The 19,232-nt window shown below is 45.0% G+C and overlaps 1 protein-coding gene across 1 annotated transcript in view; it reads left to right on the top strand.

Annotated features, from left to right (window-relative positions):
* Positions 1–19,232, top strand: part of SPOCK1 (SPARC (osteonectin), cwcv and kazal like domains proteoglycan 1) — a 550,861-nt gene that overhangs the window by 509,703 nt on the left and 21,926 nt on the right. The gene's annotated exons all lie outside the window — the stretch shown is intronic.

Here is a 19,232-nt window from a genome sequence, read left to right as displayed (position 1 = left end):
TGCGAGAGACCCCCGTTGCCTCCAGAATAACTCCTGTCAGTCAGAGGAATGGGTGGTTTCTGTCACAGTCATTGGAGGTTTTCATATCATTACACAGGATTTAAAAAGGAAAACAAACTAAATAAAAGAGGATGTATCCTGACCCTCTAAGGAATTTGTTCCTCTCAAGATTTTTATATCCCTTAAGACAGAAAATTGGATTAATGAGTCTTAGCTATGTACATATTTCATTATGGGTGATAAGCTTAGGTGTGTTGACATAGAACGTCACCTTTCCAGTAGAGTTCAGGGAGCTAAGAGGGTCGGTTTCCTCTCTCTCTATCTTGGGCACTTATAATCTTGACACTGCAGGCTTCACTAGCTGGTAAATTATGTCTGAGGCCACATTTCCAATAAGTCCCCAAATATTGATGCCCTGAGACCCACACACATGGAGTATAAGGAATGTCTTTAGGCCACACCACCACTGGGCACCACGAGGCCAAGGAAAACTTGGTTCAACAAGGAAGCCTTATAATCAGAGCTATCACTCCCACCCCACTGCACGCTGTGCCTCCGGATCTGGCCACCACTGTCTCAGCCACCTGCCAATCTCCTCTGAAGGGTATGAAGGCTTGCTGATATGGCTCCAAACAAGTTCTCCAAAAAAAGTATATACTCAGTGATAACACTGGTGTTAACAGCAGCAGCATTAAAAAAAAAAAGCATTTCATGCATCTCAAAATATTTTGACTTCAGATGATGCCTACAGTTCCAGGTGTCCCATGTCTTAAGGAAATTAGAATATTTCTTCTTTTTTCACTTAAATTCTGAAAGTATGGGGGACACTTAAAGGAAAACATTCATTAGTGTCACAGGTGTTAGAGAAAGGGAATGCCTGGGAGGGGGAGGCTGATATCTGGACCATGAGTAGGCTCTAGAGATGAGTAAATAACAATCGTAGGCAAACATTTTCCAAACTGTGTTCCTCTGAGCTGCTAGATAGTAATGGTGTCCTGCACACGAAAAGAAGTGTTCTGTGGCCAGAAGAATTGAGGAACTTCCAGGCTAAATTAAACTCTCTTTATTTTTAAAAAAATTTTATTGGAGTGTAGTTGATTTACAGTGTTGTGTTAGTGTCAGGTGTACAGCAAAGTGAATCAGTTATACAAATACATGTATCCACTCTTTTTTAGATTCTTTTGCCATATAGGTCATTACAGAGTATTGAGCAGAGTTCCCTGTGCTGCACAGTAGGTCCCTGTTGGTTATCTGTTTTAAACATAGTAGTGTGTATATGTCAATCCCCATCTCCTAATTTATTCCTCCCCTCCTCTTACCCGCTGGTAACCATAAGTTTGTTATCTACATCTGTAATTCTATTTCTGCTTTGTAGATAAGTTCATTTGTACCCTTTTTTTTTAGATTCCACATATAAGCGATATCATATGATATTTGTCTTTCTCTGTCTGACTTACTTCACTCAGTATGACAATCTCTAGGTCCATCCATGTTGCTGCAAATGGCATTATTTTGTTCTTTTTTATGGCTGAGTAATGGTCCATTGTATATATGTACCACATCTTCTTGATCCATTCCTCTGTTGATGGACATTTAGGTTGCTTCCATGCCCTGGCTATTATAAATAGTGCTGCAATGAACATTGGAGTGCATGTGTCTTTTCGAATTATGGTTTTCTCCGGATATATGCCCAGGAGTGGGATTGCTGGATCATATGGTAGCTCTATTTTTAGTTTTTTTTAAGGAACTTACATACTGTTCTCCATAGCAGCTTTACCAATTTACATTCCCACCGACAGTGTAGGACAGTTCCCTTTTCTCCACACCTTCTCCAGCATTTACTGTTTGTAGATTTTTTGATGATGGCCATTCTGACCAGTGTGAGGTGATACCTCACTGTAGTTTTGATTAGCATTTCTCTAATGATAAGTGATGTTGAGCATCTTTTCATGTGCTTTTTAGCCATCTGTATGTCTTCTTTGGAGAAATGTCTATTTAGATCTTCCACCCATTTTTTGATTGGGTTGTTTTTTTGACATTGAGCTGCATGAGCTGCTTGTATATTTTGGAGATTAATCCCTTGTCTGTTGCTTTGTTTGCAAATATTTTCTCCCACTCTGTGGGTTGTCTTTACATTTTGTTTATGGCTTCCTTTGCTGTGCAAAAGCTTTTAAGTTTCATTAGGCCCCATTTGTTTATTTTTGTTTTTATTTTCATTACTCTAGGAGGTGGATCAAAAAAGATCTTGCTGTGATTTATGTCAAAGAGTGTCCTGCCTATATGTCCCTCTAAGAGTTTTATAGTATCCAAACTTACATTTAGGTCTTTAATCCATTTTGAGTTTATTTTTGTGTGGTGTTCTAATTTCATTCTTTTACATGTAGCTGTCCAGTTTTCCCAGCACCACTTATTGAAGAGAATGTCTTTTTTCCATTGTATATTCTTGCCTCCTTTGTCATAGATTAGGTGACCATGGGTGCTTGGGTTTATCTCTGGGCTTTCTATCCTGTTCCATTGATCTATATTTCTGTTTTGTGCCAGTACCATACTGTTTTGATTACTGCAGCTTTGTAGTATAGTCTGAAGTCAGGGAGCCTGATTCCTCCAGCTCCTTAACATGAGACTCTGCACTGTAAATCACCAAAGATAAATAGAATGTTTGCCAAATGAATTTCTCCATGAAACTCTTTTCTGGGAACATCCATGCACTCCAAACTCTGGGAAGTGCTGCTCTGGTCTCCAGCAATCTTTTCAGAGCCTCAATGGACTGTTTTTATCTTAGGCCTAAAAAACTTTTAAAAAATCACAAAATAATGGATATTTGTTGATTGTAAACAATTAGACAACATCAACAGGCAAAAGACAGAAATTCAATAGAGAAACCTCCCACATAACAGACCCATTTTTAGTCTTTTATTGTATATTTTCCCATCTCTGACTGTCTCTGTCTGTCTCTCTGACTCACTACATGACTCACTACACTACCCATTTTGTGTTACAAAAGTGGGATCAGTCCATAAATACCTTAGTATTCTGCTTTTTTTTCACTTAATATATTGTAAACATTTTGTATGTCATAATATCCTTCTTTTCATACTTTTTAATGGCTTCTCAGTTTTCTAGCATATTTGTGAACCATAGTTTAACCCCTGTTATTGGACATTTGTTTCTAGGTTGTGTGTGTGTGTGTTGTAACCACTGTAGTGTTGGTAAGAATACAACTAAATCTTTGTAGCCATCTGTGCTTGCTTAAGTCTCATATAAAATCTGCTAAAGGGTCATAATTTTCAGTGTGTGTTCTTCATCCTGAGCCAGAACCCTAATTAGAACCGACTCTTGGGCCATCCATACCATGTCTCTAATGATTAGATTGACTCTTTTGTGGCCGCCTGGCTGAGGGTACAGGATCAGAGTCAGACAGCCTTGGTGCAGACCCTGACCCTGCTGCTTAACACGTCACTGACTTTGTGGTGTTTATGTAACTTCTTCAAGCCTCAGTCTCTACAGCTATAAAATGGTAATGATAATAGTGCCTTCCTCAACGGGTTCTTGCAGGGATTTACAAGTCTGTCACTTGGAATGGGGATGGGGTGTGTGTATTTGGGAGCATGTTGTCAGGGGTGGGGGGAGAGGATGGGAGGGGGAGCATTGGGTACCAGAGACCAGCATGACTTCTGCAAGCTCAAGATGCTCCTTCCCCCACTCTTCCTCCTTTTCCGGCAATGGGGACCTCTTTTCAAATGGTAAGAATGCAGCACACAGTGGGACAGACATGGCTGTGGCTGTGACCTGAATGTGACTGCTGGCTCTACCCTTTATTAGCTTGACCTGAGACATGGAATGTAACTTCCTTCTGGTTCACAGCTTGGGAAATGGATATTAATGAAACTCCCCACCTCATAGAGAGTTGGGGTGATGATTCAGTGAGGTCATGTTTGTGTGTATAGCACTTGTCATATCATAAGCACTCAGTGGCAGCCAGAAAAGAAGTCACTTAACCTCCCTAACCTATTTCTATCAGTAAGAGAGAAGTAATAGTAACGATTTTGATGAGTTATCACCAGGATTAAATGAAGGCAAGGTGCTCTTATGGTTCTCAGCAATAGTAGGTATTTAATGTATGGCAGCTCTTGGAACATAGTATCAGTACTGGTGTTAGTATTGATGAAAGCAACGCAGCCAAGCTGCCCTGGTGACTTTGTCTCTTACAGTCAATGGTGGGCTGTTCGGGCCCTGCAAGTTAGTGGGTCCCTTGGAGGCAGTGCCTGCGGACACGTGCAGCACCTTCACTTTGGTCTGCAGGCTGGAAACCCTCAAGTTCAGGCACTCTAACCTGCCCTGTCCAGGAGTTCTGAAATCCGCAGTGCTGGCTTGTAAGGTTGCCCTGTGTGGAGTGATAACGTTAAGTTTTCAGTGCAATTAATTACTGATGAGATACTAGAAGGGACTTAGGCAATAGGTCTTAGTGGAGAATAGAAAAGATAATCGGTTTGAGGGATGCTTTAACTCTTGCAATTCTTTTTGAGCTAAAGGTACACCTAGAATTCTCTCTGTAGGCTCAAGGAGAAAAACATATGCTGGGAAATTGTGTGAAACGTTGAGTCACAGAGGAACTGAGTTTGAAATGCACGACCTCATCATACCATGAATTCAATCTCAAAGCACACCATGGGCTATAATTCTTCTGAAGTCCTTAGAGACACCTTAACACCACTCCAAATTAGACCTGTTCAAATTCTGCTTATGCCCACCCCCTGTTCCACAGTGTAAATCATTATTTTCCATTTGTGTCTGAGTTCAACTATTCTTACAAACCAGTAATTCTGTTCCTTTCAGAACGGCTCTATTGCACTAAAGCTTCCTTGAAAGGTACCTTTGTTTTCTTCAATGCTCTGAAGTGTGAAGTCTACATAATTTGCTAAATGTATCATGTTTACATATGCATAAGCCAGTTACCTCCAAATCACCATTTCCTGCACTATTGGCTGAACGCTTAAAGTAAATGAAGCTTAATTTTCCATAAGTGGTGTTCCATGTTTTCCAAATAAGCTCACGGAGACACAGATAAACTAAATTACTTAGTGGTAACTATCCAGACAGGAATGAGAAGCCAGTGCTGAAACAAGCCAAGTGCGTGGAGTCCTTCTTGCATCTTTCCATCACAATATGCAAATAAATAGGACAGTGAGATCCCAGGGACCCCCGGACGCTGCCAGGCCGACTGAGGTGTTAGCAGGGTGGGTTAGAGCCAATCTGTAAGCCCGTGAGCCAGACTTCAGCCTATGGGACCCTGAGCTCAGAGTTGCCAGGCTTTCTGGTAATTTCTTTCCTTGGATAGGGGGAATCAGTATGATATCTGTGATAGAAGAATAAGCCCTCCCTTCCCATAAGCGAGTCGGCGTGGGTGGAGTAAAGAGCACGGACTAGAATCATTCGGTCCTGGGTTCTAATGCCAGCTTTGGCCTTTACATGTGTGTTGCAGGGAGACGAGGTGAGAATGGGCAAGGCCCCAACCTGTCTAGACCTTGGTATTCTCAAATGCGAAGTGGAGGTCATAGGATCACCCTCCCAGGACTTCCTGAGGCTTCACTAAGACAGTGTGTGTCTTTGTATATAGTTAGCGTCATAGAGTCGGGCACCCATGTATCTCTCCCGCCTCTTCCCCCACCCAAGTCCAGTCATCTTCTGGCTGGAAGTTATTTGTCTTGGTGGTAGTTATAACTCTCTCCCTCATCCTCAAATGCACACACCGGCACTTTCTTATTTGACCTCCTCACCGTGTTTATTCCTGGTACTTTTATGGTAATGGGAACAGTGTTTTCACTTAGCTCAGAATATTCAGATTACTTCCCTTGTACCTTCTGCACATATGCCTACCTTTGACCAGACACTCTGCTGGGAACTGCGGGTGAGTACAGATGTGACTGTTGCAGAATCCTTGCTGCGTTGGCTCAGAGTCCAGGAGGGATGACAGGCTGTGACATAGCACATAAAAGTGGAATTCTTTTAGTATAGGGCTCTGGGGACACCCCATGAAGGGGCGGTCGAACCTTCCTGGGTGGGTAGAGAGAGGATTCCACAGATGAACATATATTGGAACTGAGCCTTGGTTCTCCAGCAAAGAACATACTGGGAGAAAGGTCTTTGTCATTAAAATTCCACAGATACAGTGAATGGAAAACGTTGTCCTTTTACAAATAAGGAGAGGGGAGACTGAGCACCAGGCAAGGGCCATGTCCTAATCATCTCTGCATCCCCCCGCGTGTCTGACTCAGGGAGTGCTGAAATTGAATTTAGACCTGCCCAAGGTCACAAGGCAGGATGGAGGACAGCACACAGATCGTGTTGATTAAAAAATCTGTGTTTAGGGATTATTTTTCCCCTTTGGGTTAAAAAGACAACTTGGTTGATACTAAGTTGATCTTAGTATCAACTATTCTAGGTTGATTTTCCCTGGCTAATGCTGTGCCTTTTCAATATGTAGATTCAGTTCTTCTTTTATTTTAGGAATGGTCTAATGAATTGCATTTTAAACATATGTCCTGTTCCATTGTTTTCTTTTGTGTCTTCACAGGCTCCAGCTATGCACCTGTAGTATGTCCTTTGCCTCCTCTCTATAGCTGTCTTTTGCTCTCTAATCCTTTGTAATCCCTTATTTCCTTTCCATGTTGTTCACTCTTCTCATTTCCGGCATCCTTCTCTCTTAGTGAGTTTCCCACAGTGTCCTCCCTTGTGCTTCTTCCAATTTGGCTTCATTTTTATGATGATTTGGGTTTTTCTTTCTCCTCCTTTCCTGGGACCTAAATGCTCACATGCCATCTCCTCTGTGGTCTCTTCATCTCTTCTCTGAGTTCTTGTATACTGTTTTATTGTCTTTCTTCATAAAAGTGATTGTTTTAATTCATGGTGTCATACTCGGTACACATTTTCACCTTTTCCATTTTTCTGCTGAGTGTTCTGTGGTAAGTTTTGTTTTGCTGCTCTTTTCCATAATTTTCATACATACATATGGAAACTACATACGTATATATAAAATATCAACATGACAGAATCTTTTAAAAAATATTGGAAAAAAAATATTGGAGTAAGTTAGACCTTAATGGCCTACCTATTCAAAAGGGAGTCCTATGGATGAAGGGGGGGGGGGAAACCCTTCTATTTTTGTAGCCTTCACAATCCAAAAGCACTCTGCTTCAGTGTCACCAGTGACAGATGGCTTCCTGCTAAAATGGCTCCTCTGTGTTTCTTTCTGTTTCTATGAAACAAATCAGCCTCAAGAGGGTTTCTCTCATCAGCTGTCTCCGCTGCTCTTGCACTTTGGAATGCCTCTTGCCAACAGGAAGAGCAACGCTGTGAGCATTTTCTGAGACCTGCTGCCCCGAGGCCACTACACTCTTTTCCTGCTTTCTTATTGGTTTTCTTCTACATGTATAGCTTCTGCTTGATCTGTGCCCTGTCCTTTCTTCAGATCCCTTAGTTTTTGCTGAACAGGAAATGCTTATCTATCACTTCAGGAGGAGTCCTTCACTTATCAGAAACATATTTTTGATATTTTTTTACTGGCCTGTCTGGACATTATACTTCCATCTGGGTGGCTTCTGCAATATTGTTCAAAGCTAGGGATTATATCTCTTTTCTAGTTTCACTGAAAATGGAATTTGTGGTATTTTTTCTGTTTACATTGTTGATTATATATGATATTTAGGAGGGGAACAGGGAAATTGCTAGCTGTGTCATGCTGCCTTATTAGATACTAGATGTCTAAACAGGCAACTGTGATCAAATATAGAAGTGTTTCTAAAAATAGAAATAATAGTAGCTACTATTTCATCTTTGTGCCAGTCACAAGGTCCTCTGTGAGTCCAGAGGAGGTCCCTTGAGGCTTGGATACCATCATCTTATCATGTCAAGTCACTATACCCATTTGTGCCCTAAGTCTTCCAGGGTAAGGTGGAGACAAATTTAGAGTGAGTTGCATAACCTGAAGAGTGAAAAGAATAGTGAGTCAGACACTGAACCTGGCAAGTCTTGGAATAGCTTAAGACACCCTTTATGGCTTCAGAAGGCAGCTCTTCCTTAGACATTGCCTTATTTATCCTGGTCCTCTATCAGTTTGTCCACTAGAAGCATGAGAGTGAAGATGCCAGGATGCGTCTGCTCCAGGCATCTCCAGGATCATTCTGTCCTGGCCTCAGTTCCAATTGGGAGTTTTCAGTTCCAGCTCCCACCTCTACCCTCTTACCGTAGACTCCAACTACAGTACCCCTGGAGGTACTGCTTGACCTTTGTCACAGGAAGAGGTTGGTGCTACCAATCTTCCAATCAGCCCCTATACCCATGTCACCATCCACTCTAGACCAGGAAGGGGAGGAGTTCTGGGGAAGGACTAAGAGGAGCTTGCGGTTTTCTGTATTTGGGCTAAATCTACTCCGGTCCCCACCTAATCTGATGTCCCCCTCTCACCCACAAATTAAAGAGGCCATCTCAGGTTCCATACACGTCCCAGGCCATTCGCATCAGATCTCCATCCCAAGCTACGTCCCAGGCCATTCGCATCAGATCTCCGTCCCAAGCTTGGCAGTCATGGTCTTCTGCCAATCCTTTGTGGCTTCCTGTCCCATTAAATAACAAAGTTAATGCCATGTTTAAGGGTAAAAACATACACGCATGTATTGGTTCTTTAGGTATTAAAAAAACACGGAAACTTAAATTATGTTTAAAAATGCCCAGATTTGGACGTTGAATTTGAACAGATTACACTGGACACAAATTGCCAGTTAGGAATGGAGATTCTTCTTTTTTTAAAATTTTTTTTTTAATAAGCAGATATTCATTTTTAATTCTTATTTATTCATTTATTTATTTTTGGCTGTGTTGGGTCTTCGTTTCTGTGCGGGGGCCACTCTTCATCGCGGTGCGCGGGCCTCTCACTATCGTGGGCCTCTCTTGTTGCGGAGCACAGGCCCCAGACGCGTAGGCTCAGTAGTTGTGGCTCACGGGCCTAGTTGCTCCGCGGCATGTGGGATCTTCCCAGACCAGGGCTCGAACCCGTGTCCCCTGCATTGGCAGGCAGATTCTCAACCACTGCGCCACCAGGGAAGCCCCAGAGATTCTTCTTATATGTACCTTAAAGATATGTTTTCTGTTATTGAAACCTCTTGCAGATACAGGCTAGTATCAGTCCTGGAATAGTAAGTGTTACCTGGTCAGAAAATGGTCCTTGGAATGCACGTAAGCATTTATATAATGTGTAAAATAATGGAATATCTTTGAGCAGATACACAGAAGATTTTATATATACACACACATTTATATGTTTGATTTTTATATATGTTTATGATTTAGAATTAGAGTGAATTATGCTAAAGTTGGTGTGTTTAATTCGAGCAGAGCTAATTTAAATATAAATCAGCTGTAAAAATCAAACAGTCACTTCATTTCAACTGGCTTCCTCATTATTTCTAAGACCTGCCTGGAATGTCTTCTTTTCAGTCCTCCCTGCACATGAGCCTCAGATGAGGTCCCGCCTCCTCTTAGAAGTCTTCCCTGACTGTCACCAGCCATTTGAGCTCACACATTAACAAACACAAAGTGACTTGCAGACACTGAGTCTGCCTCTCTGCGGTGGGATGACCCAGGCAGGGACTGACCTTCCCCATCCCTGCCCCTTTCCCAGGGCTCTGCCCACTCCCACTGCTCTCAGAAGTCCAGGTGGAGGCTGCATCCCACACCTTGTCCTGAAGCACCTGCCATTGCTGATTTTAGGTGAGAACAGATGTCATTTTTTCCAGCTTAGTCTTTATTAGTTGAGGACCTAGGAAATCTGGTTGGCTATGAAATCCTTTAGTAAAACTGCTGTTTTCTGCAGTACTGCTCATCTAGTCTAGTTTCCCATGTAGGGAAATGCCTACCCACTGCCTGGGAAACACAATTAAAGCCAGAGTTGGCATTTTTAACCAATATTTTGCATATTCAACATTTTGTTTTGCCCCAGAGTGTGGAAAATCTGTGGATCTTATCAGAAGCTTTAAAAGCTTATTTCATTGAGCTAACCTCCCTGCTCCAGATTATTCAGGGGGGAAAATAAGTGCTACTCCACTAATGCACATTTACAAATGTTGTGCAAGTTCTAAATGTATTTCTTTTTCCAGGTGAAGGATTATCATTAGAATCAAGAGAACCATTAAAGTCTCCTCAAATCTGGTTACTAAGAATAGTCTTAAGGGGTTTAATAGGGAAATCTATCTGTCTTTTCTTGTAGGTTGTACCATTAATTAGTTTAACTCATCTTCCTCCCAGTTTAATGTCAGTATCTTAAGCTCTTTCAAAGGTTGCTTTTTAAAAAGGATTTTATTAGTGAGCTCCTGAATAATGGGGCCCTAATTCCTTTGCTCATGCCTGTCTTTACACAAAACGATGCACTCTCTAAGGGTGAGAGAACACGCATATATATTGATGTTTTAGGCACTGAAAAGTAAAAACTGGAATTACATATAATAATGCAATTTAATCTGAGCAGGCACAACCTGGCTCAAATCTCTGTTAGATGATCTCCAATTAGAAGTGGGGATTCACCTTGTATGTGCTTTGAAAATCCCGTCAGGAAGCCCTGATTGTGTTTTCTGCCACTAAAACCGCTATGGCTGGGAGCGTATCTCTTAGCCTCCCAAGGGTAAGTGCTACCAGCCCTTGACGTTCCTCAGAAGAGGAGGTGCCGGTGGCTGCCTGCCGGTTTCTGAAAGCTTCATCTTCACGGTGAATCCCTACCACAACCCCATGAGGCTGAGGCTGCTAATGTCACCATTTTACAGATGAAAAACCCGACGCTTGGAGAAGAGCAGTGACTTATGTGAAAAACAACCACTTGTACACTGGGAGCTGGTGTTCAAACCCAGGGCTGTCAGACCCAGAAGCTTGAACTCTTTTTTAATTTTTAAAAAAATTTGATTGAAGTAGAGTTGATTTACAGTGTTGTGTTAATTTCTTCTGTACAGCAAAGTGACTCAGTTATATATTCTTTTTCATATTCTTTTCCATTATGGAAAATATCACAGGATACTGACTACAGTTCCCTGTGCTCTACAATAGGACCTTATTGTTTATCCATCCTATATATAATAGTTCGCCTCTGCTAATCCCAAACTCCCAATCCTTCCCTCCCATACCCGCCTCTCCCCCCCGGCAACCACAAGTCTTTTCTCTATATCTGTAAGTCTGTTTTTGTTTTGTAGATATGTTGATTTGTGTTGCATTTTAGATTCCACACATAAGTGATACCATATGGTATTTGTCTGTCTTTCTGACTTCACAGTATTGATAATCTCTAGGTTCATCCATGTTGCTGCAAATGGCATTATTTCATCCTTTTTGATGGCCGAGTAATGTTCCATTGTGTGTGTGTGTGTGTGTGTGTGTGTGTGTGTGTGTGTGTGTGTACATACATTTTCTTTATCCATTCACCCGCTGATGGACATTTAGGTTGTTTCCATGTCTTGGCTATTGTAAATAGTGCTGCTATGAACATAGGGATGCATGTATCTTTTCGAATTATAGTTTTGCCTGGGTATACACCCAGGAGTGGAATTGCTGAATCATAAGGTAATTCTGTTTTTAGTTTTTTAAGGAACCTCCATACTGTTCTCCATAGTGGCTGCACCAATTTACATTCCTACCAACAGTGTAAGAGGGTTCCTTTTTCTCCACACCCTCTCCAGCATTTGTTATTTGTAGACTTTTTAATGATGGCCATTCTGACTGGCATGAGGTGGTACCTCATTGTAGTTTTGATTTGCATTTCTCTAATAATTAGCGATGTTGAGCATCTTTTCATGTGCCTATTGGCCATCTGTATGTAGAAGCTTGAAGTCTTAATGCAGTGCCAAACCCCTGTTTGTATTCAGGGCAGGGAGTGGGGTTCTGACCCCTGTAGTCAAGTGCGTGGTCTTTAACTTGTGGAAGGGGGTCTCCCTTGCTTATGGGGCCGGAGTAGAGGCGCAGGTGCAGGCACCAGGCGTCGTGGTGTGTGAGCAGATCAAGTGAATGTCAAATCAGGAGAACTGGGTTTGAATGTCCGTTTTACTGTTGACCATCTGTAGGACCTTGGCAATGTTGCCTAACCTCTGAGAAAGAGCAGGGGAGTATCGTATCTTACTAGCTGGCTTCAGGGGTTGTTTCATGTGAAAATACCACACGCATGATCTGGATTCCCATACTCTTCCACTTGGTGGATCCACAAACACAAATAATCTCAGAGCCGCTCGTTACCGAGTGCTGAACACTTAAATCTGTTCTAGTCCAGTCCTCCCATAATGCTGCGAGCTTGTTCTGTCATCACCTCCATTCTGCAGATGAGGAAACTGATGATTGGAAAAGTCACCTGTCCAGTCTCAGCTAGGACGGCAGAGCTGGCTTCAGAGCTCAGCTCTGTCTTTCTCCAGAGCCTAGTTACTCTCTCCTGCCTCCCTGGGATTCTTTTAAAGCAGTATGACTGGTTATTGCTCCTAAAAACCATGCTAAGCAGAATCAACCAACCCTCACCTCTTTGAGTTCCAGCTGATTAGCGCCCACGTTCTAAAGCTGTAGCCTTGCTCCTCCTCCCTGTCTTTCAAGCTCCCGTGGAGTGTAGCACCCCCTGCTCAGCGTTCCTGCACACTCCCCCCACCAGCACTGGGGCACTTGCCGCGTGCTAGATATTCAGCGGCACGAGGGACCCAGTCCCTCTTGGGAAGAGGAGGCTGAAGGCTCCCAGCAGCATGAGGATGCCAGGGTAGAAAGAAGAGGCTGGACCCTAGGCAAGGCGGTTCAGGAACACTTCCTTGAGTCGATCCAGTCCAGGCTCTACCCAGCATCTATTTCGGCTCAGCTGGACCTTTTACAGAAGATGCTAATTGCAAACACTCTGAGTGCATCGATCCGCTGCTGCTCTGATTATCTAATTATGCACAACAGCACCTAGAAGGGCTGAAGGAGATTAGTTTGAAAGGACCAGCACCCGGTCTCCATTTCTGAGAGGCCTCCCGGCCTGCTCCAGAGAAAACTCCAGTCTGGCCCAACTCTTTAATTACCTTCAGAGGCACTAAAGTTTAAATTACATTCTTATTGTTTTCATATTAGCTTCTGCCTGAGTCCTGAGCTAAGCATTGGTGAGGCTAGGGTTGGGGAGGGAGGGTCCATATGACAGGCGGGGTGGTTTTCTCATTTGGCTCTTTAGTTGCAAGATTTCATGAGTTTCAAGAGTGTACCGGTAATTGGTTCCCTAGCAGAGGCTTACAGATATCCTATAATGCTTGCGTGTCGGATTTGGCATTTTCAGACATACCCAATTGGGTGTTCAAATGTGGCTTCCGTTAGGATTTGTAATGCACAGACACACTCACGCTTGCTCTCTCTGTTAGATATTAACACTGTAGCTCTAAATGCAGAATGTCTACGGTCTGTCCCCACTTCTGTTTTTTACCTCATCTCTTACATATTTTTATACCTCGGATTGTTTCCTTACCTTCCCCTTTCCTAATCCTCTAAGAGGGCTTTGCAGCGTGTCATTCAGCCCCCCAAAGTCAGCAATAAGCCGAGATCAGCTTGGAATACCAGTCATCACCCTTGGGAGCACTTTTCAAAGGAGCACAGGTTTCCCAGCTCCTCTCTCTCCCCTTCCAAAGACTTTACCTCTTTTGAAACTTCCTCAGTAGCCCTTGGCTTTGTCTGAAGGAAGACAGAGGAGCCAGGGAAGAAGGGGTGATGGCGGCAGGTAGACGGTCATTCAGTGAAGGAGCGATCCGCTCTCTCCCCCAGCGGTGCTTACCTGGGCTAACTTCTCCATAGGCAAACACTCATAGATCAGAGCGCCCCCCTCCTCTCTCATGACCCCACCAGGGCTGCAGTGACCTTGTCACCGCTTTCCACCCTACGATGCTGGCCACAGTGCATCCTTCTCCATCCCGTCAGCTGGGCCACTCATGATGCACTCCGGGCTTTGTTTCAACACTGTCTGCATTCAGAGCCCATCGCGCGCTTAATACCCCTTAAAGCTTCAGGCCTTGTGGAGAGGCGAGAGAGTGCCCAGGTAGAAAAAGTGACTTCTACATTTTCTTTCCAGGGCTATACACCTTCCACAGAGGCTGCGTGTGCCTTATGCACACTTGCTCATTGCATTCTGTTCATATATTCCAAACAGACAGGGAAAGCCCACTGGGAGAGCCCTTACCTGGGGCCCTTCTCTGCCCGAGCGCTGTGCTTTCCTTGGGGAGGGAACTGTCTTCCTGCACACTTGGAGTAATGCAGTGGCCCTGTACTTTCCTCTAATGAAGCCCCAGTGGCTGCACAGGTGACACATGCCTCTGGGAGCATAGCAGGAAGGCAGCAGGCCGGACGCAGTCCCTCCAAAGAGCCACTGTCCTCACAGCAGAGCTGATGAAGGTGGGAGCCTGCACGCTCCCCCCCCCGACACTCAGCTAGCTTCCTCCCGTGCGCTCTGCTGGCAGAGCTTCCTCTACCTGCGAGGGCCTGATGTTTCGATTTTTTTCAACCCAGAGCATCATGGACCAAGAATATTAATTGCCTCAGTTAGTACTGGCTACCCACAAGCCCAGTCCATCCAAAAAGCTGGTCCAGGACCCAGGGGCAGCCCAGCAAGATAACAGCCGAGATCCAAATCCTGTCTCTGCCACTTGATAGCTGTTTGACTTGGGGATTTTATAACCACTGTGTTCATGTTTTCTTTCAATACATATATTTTGAACAACAATTATGTATCCATCCTTGTGGTAAGTGCTGGGAATATCAGGTGTGGGGAAATCAGACCAATCCCTCCCATCATGGAGCTTTTCCACCTGGAGGAAGGCAGCTATATATTACAAGCTGAATCTCTTGGACTTGTATTGACCCACGTACAAAATAAGGAGAGGAGAGATGTCATTCTTTATATCCCAGGCATCTCCTCAGGCTTTTTTTTTGAAAAAGCAGAAGAATAAAATTCTAACGTGTTATGCAGACAATTGGGAAATGGGAAGGGGAACATACATTTATCAAGTCCCTGCTGTATGCCAGTAACTGTGAGCTATGTTTTATTGATAGTGTCTCATCTTACTCCATACAGTGAGGATATGAGCTAAGCTTTATTACGCCATTGTGCAGATGGACGGACTGAAGTTTACAAAAGGCAGCAAGAGCACTGTTATACCCAGTTAATAAGTATGCGTTGAGAGCATTCTTTTTTATTTGTTTGTTTATTTATTTATTTTTGCCTGTGTCGGGCCTTTGTTGCTGCGCGTAGGCTTTCTCTAGTTTCGGCGAGCGGGGGCTACTCTTCGTTGCGGTGCGCGGGCTTCTCATTGTGGTGGCTTGTCTTTGTGGCGGTGTGCGGGCTTCAGTAGTTGTGGCACATGGGCTCAGTAGTTGCGGCTCATAGGCTCTAGAGCTCAGGCTCAGTAGTTGTGGTGCACAGGCTTAGTTGCTCCGCGGCATGTGGGATCTTCCGGGACCAGGGCTCGAACCCGTGTCCCCTGCAGTGGCAGGCGGATTCTTAACCACTGTGCCACAAGGGAAATCCCATTCTTTATGCCAGGAGCTGAGGGCATAAGGTGCTGGGCCGCAAGGGCTGAGCCAGCCTCGGGGCATGTTTTGTGCTGCTATGATCTAGAAGGGGAGATAGATAGACACTGAGCCAGACGTTACAGGTGTGCTGAGTGCCATCTGAGGAGCAAGACTTCGAAAGCATTATAAACGGGAAAACTCACCTGGCTTGAGGGTTAGAGAAGTCGGAGAGAAAATACCTTTAAAGCAGAGATCTGATGGAGAATAGGCATTAGCAAGACAAAGAGAAGAGATGTGCTCCAGGGGGAACAGGTGTGTGGAAAGGACAGTGAGGGCAGAGCCTGGAGGGCGAGGAGGAGAGACTAGAGAGGGATCACATAGAGGAGTTTGGGTGAGCAACTGGGAACCTCTGGAGTAGCTAAGTGGGGAAGCGACTTGATCAAATCTGCATTTTAGAAAGATCACTTTGGCTGCTGTTCGGCGAAGGGAACGTGGGAGCAAGACTGGGAGACCGATTAGGAGTCTGTTACCGTTGTCTTGGTGGTGGGAGGTCATGGTGGCACCATGGGCTGGCAGTGGGCTAGCAAGAAGCAGGCAACTTTGCGCGGGAGTCCAGGACATCAGGCCCAGGTGTTTGCCCTGAGGCTCTGAGGGCCATTCTCTGACTACGGGAGGAGGCGGGGATTGGGGTCAGTGGATCTCCGAGACGCCGCCAACACACCAGCCATGCTGGGCAGACTGAGATCATGGAAGGAAGGTGGAGACTAACCTGTAGGAACAGGAAGGCAGATATGGAAAGACTGAGGAAGAGGATGCTGGGCAGAGACGACTGGGAGGATGATAGCAATTAAAACTGAGCTGAAGCCAGGGCTGGGGGCGAGAGGGGAGAGAATGGAGAGTAGGAGGGCAGGGCGCTGACTGCGCCCACCACTTGGGAAGCTAAGGTAGTGGACAGGGATCCAGTCCCGGCCTCTGTGACCGAGCCAGATCCCTTCCCAAGGCAGAAGCATCTTTCCCTCTGACGATCTGATGCCGGTTGCCTGAGGACCTTGCTTCTCTCACCAGAAGTGGAGAGACCGTCAGACACCCATCTAGAAATCACAGGAGTTGCCCACCTCCAGGCAGAGTGTGAGACGGCAGGTGGATGTGGTCTTATGGTTTCCTCCACACAGAAATTACTTTTCCCCCAGGAAGGAACCGAGTGTGTGAGAGGTACCCTTCGGGTCCCCTCTTTCTCAAAGCGTTAATCCTCCTTTCCGACCTTTATCAGGGGCTGTAATAGGCATCTTAAAAGGCAAGCGCTTTTCTCCCATTGCCAGCCTGTTATGGCTAGAATACCAAATCTGAGCAAATAGTTCTCTGTGTGCTGTCGTCTTTGATTATTTTTTTTCTCTGGGATATATCTGGCTCCAGGCAGACTGTGCCTGACTTTCTCCTTGTAAGGACCATTCGGTTGAGGACACTGTGAATGAACAGGGCCCAGTAATTGAGCGCCTCCTATCTCCGATTCAGCTTTCTGATCTCTCTCTACCCAGGCCAGTGGCGTCCTGCTTGAGGACTTCTCCCTGAGCGACAGATTTCCTCCTTCAAGACTCCAGCCCCTGATTCCATCAGCCATCCAAAGCCTGTGTACTTTGGGAAGTCGGCTGGGAATTCAGCCGTCTTCTAAAGATGTAGATTAACTGCACATCTGTCAGGGTTTAGTTAAACATGACTGACTAATTTATCCTGCAGTGTGAGATGGGGATTCATTTCCTTTGCAAGTTGACTTGGCAATTTTCTCTGCTCAAAGAACATTTAGAATAGATGGTGTGCGTGGCAATCAGGAAGAAATAGATGCTATTAATTTTCCATTTTCCAAATGTGAGATTGACTGTAGAGCCCATTCTCCTCGGAAAAGCAGACCACATCCTCTCCTGTTTAGAGCTGTGCACTGTCTGAAAAGTCAGAAAAGAGGGCCTTCTATTCCCCAGAGGGTCTGAGTTGGGGCCGATAAGCATGTTAGTGGGGGCCTGCGCCCGGGGGCCAGTCCTGGTACCTGGCAGAGCCGTGTGGCGCCTCCATCAGCCACAGTTCCTCCTCCTCCTATTTGTGCACGTGGCTCAGCATGAGATGCGGGTTCCCAGCTTGAGCGAGCTTGTGATCTCCTTCCTCAGCTAATCTCCACAGATTGGAGGGAAGGACGGGAGGCACAGGCTTGCGTGTCAGGATATCATGATGGACCTCCAAAAGCTGGAAATCCCAAAGGGATAGCTAACTTCATCCAGCGCTCGCCATACAACGTTCTGCCGTGCTGGAAATAGTCTGTATCTGCGCTCTCCCAGATGGAGTCATTCGCTAGCTAGCTGAGTGTGACTACTGAGCACTTGGAATGGGGTGGGTGCAATTGAGGAGCTAAATGTTGACTTTTATTTCATTTTAGTTAATTTAAATGAAAATAGCCACATATGGCTCATGGTAACTGTGTTGGATAGCACAGGTATGTGTGTTCACCTGTTCCCTGTATGGCCAAAGCCAGTTGTGTTTAGGTATATTTATCTTACTGGTTTTCTGAATGCTGTTCTATTTGCTCTAAACTTACCGATAAGATGTCAATTTAAAAATAAAAACAATCGTAGAGGTAATAAAAATCATAGCTGGCACATGCTGAGTAATTACTATATACCATGTGCTTTGCTAAGCCCTCTAACACACCTCATCTAATTTATAGTCACATAATGATACCCTGAGTTTACGGGTGACGAAATGGAGGCGCTGAGGGGTTAAGTGGCTGGCTTGAGTCACCCAGCCAGTGGTCCAGCTGGGATTCACAGCAGGCAGTGAGACCCCAGAGCCCTTATATACCCTGCTGCCTCTCCAGACGGTCCTCAGTGCCATTGCCTGCCTGGTGTTTTAAGATACAGTCGTGTCCTGGTTGTTGAACACCAGGTATTGTCTTGAGGTCGTTAGCAACCTGCGTATAAACAATGGCCACACACTCCATGCTTTACAGAGTTTAGCTCTGGCTCCTGGCTGGAAGGAAGGAAGCAGACATGAGTGCACTGAGGTTGCACAGACCCAGTGTGGGTCTGCTCACCACCTCCCCTCAGATGGAGGGCAAGAGAGTCCTTTCCTGCCTGAAGGCTGGGAGGTTTGGCTCTTGTTCTCCATCAAGGACCAAGCCCCAGGCTCAGGAAAGATGGGCTTTCCTGAAAGCAGACATGAACTATAAAAATGAGGAGAGGCTCTGCATAGTATTGTCTCCTGGAGGGGATTCATCCCTTTGTAGCTGAGATGGGGGCTGGTCGCCTCAGTTGAGTGAGAGCCCGCACTTAGTGAAGGCTGGATGGGAATTTGAGTGAGACCCTCTGCTCATCCGTCACTACCCCCGTGCCTTCCACTGGGGTCTCTCCGCACTGATAGGTTCTAGCCTTAATCTACATCTTGTCAGCACCGTGAGACATTCAGAACCTGGCTCTGCATTGTAATGTGGCTTGCTTGGCTTCACAGCCTGACTCCTGCAGCTTTAGAATTTGGGAAAACTGACAGTTGTGGGGTTCACTTCTTATTTACTGAGGCTTTACCTCCTCAGTTCTCTAATTCCTGTCCCTCCAGATGCAAACAACCGCTAAATGCATTGCTGGTTTTTCTGCCTCTTGGGAGTGGCCCACTGCCTGGACCCCTTGTCAGAATTCTCAGCACCCAGAATTAGGGTAAAATCA

The sequence above is a fragment of the Balaenoptera borealis genome (assembly GCF_965194805.1).
Source record: "Balaenoptera borealis genome assembly, chromosome: 2".
Taxonomy (NCBI): domain Eukaryota; kingdom Metazoa; phylum Chordata; class Mammalia; order Artiodactyla; family Balaenopteridae; genus Balaenoptera; species Balaenoptera borealis.
The sequence above is the reverse complement of the archived record's forward strand: the minus strand, read 5'-3'. Positions and strand labels throughout refer to the sequence as shown.